Genomic DNA, 6,000 nt, shown 5'->3' with positions numbered 1-6,000 from the left:
ATTTTGGATATTTTGGAATGCTTGAATTTGTGGATTATTTGACTTTGAATGCTTATATGTTTGGATTTATGGATGTTTGAACTTATATTTCTATATATTTGGTTTGGTTAAATTTATTTGTTATTGCATCATTTACAATTAGATAAATATGACCAATTTTACCATTTCACATTCGTTTAAGAATATTGATTATGAAAATAATGGCTAACGTTTCCCTTGATTGTGATCTTAGCAGCTTACAACTTTATCTTTCTAATTCAATTGGCTAATGTTTTTAAAAAAATTGTTTAAAATTGTTTTAGGGTCTTTTTTATTTAACAAAAAGGGGGAGTAATTTCAAACTTAATTTCAAAATCTTAAAATTATTAAAATGTTTTGTTATATCAAAAAGGGGGAGATAATTGAAAACATTTTGATATTTCGATATAAAAAATTAAGTTAAATGAATTTTAAGATTTTATAAAGATTTTCTAAGTATATTCGATGTAATTATTCGAATATCAAAATATTATTCCAAATCTTTCAAATGTCATTTTTAATCCTTAATCAAGTGTAAAATTAAGTTTCAATCTTAAAATAATTTCAAAACAATTTCTCAAAGTATTTCGAACCGTTTCAAAGCTAAAAATTCCAGATTATCCAGAGGGAACCGATTCCCCCCTGAATGGTTTAGCTCCGAGAATAATAGATTACTCGGAGGGAACCGATTACCCCCCAAGGGGGTACCGATTCCCCCTTTTTAACGGTTGAAATATTTGAATTTTACACTTAGGGAATTGATTCCCTATGAGGGGGTACCGATTCCCCCCACACTCCAAGCTGTTTTATTAATTGATTTAATACTAAAACAGCTCCATTGACTCCACTAATCATCCCCAACGTTCAGAATCAATTGAATGAGTATTTAAACAAGCTTAGAAGCCATTGATCAACAACAAGAAACAACAATCAACAAGAATCAAGAGAGAATCAAAGAGAAAGCATCAAACCTCAAGTTTGAGCATTTTCAAGCCTATTTCATTCAATATTCATTTTTTCTTTCAAGAACACTTATTGTGCTCAATTGTATTATTCTTGAGTGTTCTTTCTTTGTTCTAGAATTGTGCAAACAATTTACCTTGTGAGGTTTTCCTTGTAAGTTTTCAAATTTGTAATATTCTCTTTGAGAAAGAGTGTTCTCAAGAATTGGGGTATATTCTTGAGGGAGTTGTAAGGTTATCTCTTTGGCCTCAAAAGAAAGAACAAATTAGTGAATTTGTTGGAAAATCCTTAGTGTGGATAGCTAAGGTAGTGGACGTAGACTTTGGTTGAGAAAGTCAAACCACTCTAAATCGATGTGCAATTACTTTAAATTTTCTACAAAAGCTTCCACCAAAATTTTAATTACCAATTCACCCCAACTCTTGGCCGATTCCATCGATCGATTAACTCAACAAAGTTTAAAGAGAAGTAAGAACTAAGAGATTTACAAGTTATGGGAGATTGAAAATAAGGGATTTTTAAGTGAATTGTTGAGAGAGAGTTTGTAAATGAATTTAGAAGCCATATTTGACTTGTCATCATTTAGAATAAGAGATTAAAGAGGCTAAAGAGGATTAATAACAAAGTTGAATATTTGATAAGATTTTTAGTTTCAAGTGTTCATGTAACACTCATCTCCCGTATACCTTTTTGTATACGAGATTTAGATGTCACCTTACTTTTGAAACAATTTTGTCTTTTGAAAACTCTTAAAAGTTTGTTTTGAAATTTAAATTAAAACATTTTGGCACAACGATAAAACAATCATCGAAATATAATACTAAAATGTCCACTTTATAAACATTACAGAGCATTTTTCTCTAAAATTTGATTACATACCAACAATTGTTCAAAATAAACATGATTGTCCTACCGTTACTAATGAAAGTCAACCTTAACCGATGATATATACTGCTATAGCTACACTCCTTATTTAATTTGTCTCCGCTTTTACCTACGTATGAAAACAACACATGCTAAGTATTTACTTGGTGAGACATAGTACTATAAAGATAGCACAATTTATACATAAGTATTTTATAACTATTGAATAATGAATTAAATTTCATAATCTATAAAGTCTCGATAAACCTTTCTCAGTTAAACCATAATTCTTTCATACAATTATTGAAATTATTCTTATTAGACCCAGCATACTTATCATTCTGTATATTTTCCCCATTATTCTTCATTTACCCTTTGTACATTAAATGAGAAATTACTATACATGCATTGCATCAATGTGCAATTAATCATGTATCTTTTATAATCATCATGGGTGACACATTGAATACTGCTAACACACTATTTTGTATTTTCATTTTGGGACATCTTTTCACGCCCATTATGTATTGTTTACGTTTTTCCTTTATGACGTCCATCTTACCAATTATGCATTGATGTACATTTTATGTATATATATATATCATCCTTTCGTACCACTTATGCATCGTTTATATCAAAATGCATTATAATTCCTTTAGTCTTTTACCCAAAGGCATTTAGCCTTTCATCTAACTTGCATGATTGACACTTTTCTGCCAAATGCACAACTAAGCCATTAATCTTTTACTTTTAAACAGATCCTACACTAATAATTAGACATATTATCAATTAACTATTTAATTTCATTATAAATTCTATAGCATACACCTATAGTGCCAAAATAGTAATTCCCCAAACATTTCTATAATTTACATGGGTTGTACACCCACTACCAATACAAAAATTCATAAACTTATTATGAATTTCTTAGTTTTTGAACTAATACACATCATCTATATGGATTAAATAGGTCCCTATTATTGAAACCAAACTCATTTGATAATTCTTATCATAAACATCCTTAGTATGTCTAATATACCTTTCTTTCTTATACATTTTTTCTTTTCATTTTTCTGTAGTAATTATTCATTAAATTTCATTTTATTTATAGCATCCTTCCACAACTTAATGCATCATTTCATACATTTTATTTATGACATCCTTTCATGCCTTGATGCATCATTTCATGCCTTAATGCATCATTTCACGCATTTTATTTTCTGGCATCCTTTCATGCCTTAATGCATCCTTTCATACATTTTATTTATGGCATCCTTTCATTCCTTAATGCATCCTTTGATGCCAATAATTCACCCATATGCATTATTATTTTATGTTGATAATGCATCCATATGCATTTCAGCTATGACATCATTTCATGCCAATAATGCACTCATATGCATTCTTCTTTTAAGCTGATAATGCACCCATATGCATTTCAACTATGACATCCTTTCATACCAATAATTCACCCATACATTATTCTTTTATGTTGATAATGCACCCATATGCATTTCAGCTATGGCATCCTTTCATTCCAATAATGCACCCATATACATTATTCTTTTAAGCCGATAATGCACCCATATGCATTTCAACTATGGAATCCTTTCATGCCAATAATGCATCCATATGCATTATTCTTTTATGCCGATAATGAACCCATATGCATTTCAACTATGGCATCCTTTCATGCCAATAATGCACCCATATGCATTTTTCTTTTATGTTGATAATGCACCCATATGCATTTCAGCTATGACATCCTTTCATGACAATAATGCACCCATATGAATTATTCTTTTAAGCTGATAATGCACCCATATGCATTTCAGCTATGGCATTCTTTCATGCCAATAACGCACCCATATGCATTATTCTTTTATGCCGATAATGCACCCATATGCATTTTAGCTATGTCATCCTTTCATGCCAATAATGCACCCATATGCATTATACTTTTAAGTCGATAATGCACTCATATGCATTTCAACTATGACATCCTTTTATGCCAATAATGCATCCATATGTATTATTCTTTTATGTCGATAATGCACCCATATGCATTTCAGCTAAGACATCATTTCATGCAATTATGCACCCATATGCATTATTCTTTTATTCATTCATTCTAGAGTAGTTCATACTCTAAAACTCATTCATAATACTATTTCCGTATATATAATAAATAACATAGTCAATACTATAGAACATACATTAATTTAAACGTCCTAATTTGAATCAGTATAAATCTTCTTCATCTCAAATAATTACAATAATGTACTCACATGGATTGTCTCACTATTATATCCAAAACACAAAGTTGATCAATCAAGTATTTTGCCTTTGCCTTTTGTTTTGCTTGACTCGGGAGCTTGATTTTGATCTACTCAACCATCCATAAAGACACATACAATATCAATTGTTAGTATATTTCCTAACAATTTTACTTAAACATTACTCAAGAGTACATATTATTATATTTTCTATAACAATCTTAGCTTATCTTCATATTTCTAACTCCATAGTATCGATACTCCTACCATGGTATCGATACTACTATACTATGGTACCGATACTCTACTATGGTATCGATACCATTTTTGCATTCTTCTTTGAAATGGTATCGATACATTCCCTTCGATATCGATACTACCCCTTCGGTATCGATACCGATTGAATCAATATCGATACTACTTAGCATATTTATCCCATTTTAGCATGTAGTATCGGTACTATTCTATTAGTACTGATAATCGTGCCTAGAATTTCCAATTTTTAACCCGATTATCACCGAAATGAGGTTAAATTTCGTTATAATTACAACATACAATACTATTAAACTCTTCTTTACCTATTCATACAAACTTTCTTTCATTTAGTTTCTTAAAACATCTTAAATCTTCCAAGAACATTCAGTTCTAAGAATCACACTACTTTTTCTAATATGTTCTTAATCCTATCGAATGCTTCCAATATCTCATTTACCTCTTTGACAAGTCAAATCTACCAATAAACATCCATAAACACTCATATATTAACATATCATTTCAAAACCCATTTTCTTAAATCTCTAATATTTGATCGATACCTTTGTTTCAATCCTTTTTAACCCTCCCTTTAACTTACATATCACTTAAGGTTGTAAAAACAACCCATAATCCAAAGGAAAAACTGATTAAATTGAAGTTTACCTTTGGACTATGGAGGATGGTCCTTACACGGGAAGAAGAAGAGGAGAAGAGATAACTCTCTTTGTTTTTTACTTTCCCCTTTTCTCCATACAATCCCTAATATGGATAAATTTTAAATTCATTTCTATTTGAAAGACTAAAATACTCTCTATATTCATCTTTTACTACAATTTAATCCAAAACACTATTTTAAATCATTTTCTTATCTTTTACCATTTATTCAAATAAGTCTTCTTATTTCAAATCTTTTCATTATAGTCTCTGACATGATATTTGGGGTATTAAAATTCTCTCCCCCTAAAAAAATTGTCCTTGAATTTAAAGACTTTATGCGTTTACCACAATACTTCAACTAGAAGAATCGTTTTGGTTACGCGATTTCTGGATTTCTCTAATCCATATCTGTATTGGTTCTTTTTCATAATTCAATTTTAATCGAATCTCTATTTTCCCAAAATAAGAACATGTAATGGATTTGATTTGTCATTAATAAGCAATGACACATGAAAACATTATAGGTCTTGTACATTTCAGAAAACAAAAGCTAACTGATAAAATTTATCAATGTTCAATAATTCTCAAACTCAGACCCAACCACAATACTTACTTCCAAAGCGACACTTTCAAAAAACTTTACGATTTTCTTGTGACTCAATCACTTTTCTCTTTAGATCAACATAAGACTTTTGTAATTAGCACAACTATAGCACCGCTCACTATACAATTAATGACATCAAATCTTTTAAGGTACTTGACTATGGCCGACTCTAAATCAAGTGTATATAATTTTCTATTGTGAGTCTTTAACTTTATTGAGGCATAGGTCACAACTCTACCTTTGTGCATAAGCACACTTCCTAAACCGTTTATATATACATTAGTAAAAACCAATAATCTTTACACAACTCAAGTTGTATAAACACTGGTATCTTTGTTACAATCCTCTTTAGTATTTCAAAAC

At 30.1% G+C, this 6,000-nt stretch overlaps 1 protein-coding gene across 1 annotated transcript in view; it reads right to left on the bottom strand.

Annotated features, from left to right (window-relative positions):
• Positions 1–1,684: 1,684 nt before the first annotated feature.
• LOC120188086 (GDSL esterase/lipase At5g03610-like) overlaps positions 1,685–6,000 on the bottom strand; it is a 28,074-nt gene continuing 23,758 nt past the window's right edge. The window contains exons 7-8 of the mRNA XM_039191616.1: positions 5,579–5,587; positions 1,685–1,695 (exon numbers count right to left, since the gene is read on the bottom strand). The gene's annotated coding sequence lies outside the window, so the exon portion shown is untranslated. The remainder of the gene's footprint in view (positions 1,696–5,578; positions 5,588–6,000) is intronic.

This window comes from Hibiscus syriacus, unplaced genomic scaffold (genome assembly GCF_006381635.1).
Source record: "Hibiscus syriacus cultivar Baekdansim isolate YM2019G1 unplaced genomic scaffold, ASM638163v2 tig00116938_pilon, whole genome shotgun sequence".
NCBI classification, from domain to species: Eukaryota; Viridiplantae; Streptophyta; class Magnoliopsida; order Malvales; family Malvaceae; genus Hibiscus; species Hibiscus syriacus.
The sequence above is the reverse complement of the archived record's forward strand: the minus strand, read 5'-3'. Positions and strand labels throughout refer to the sequence as shown.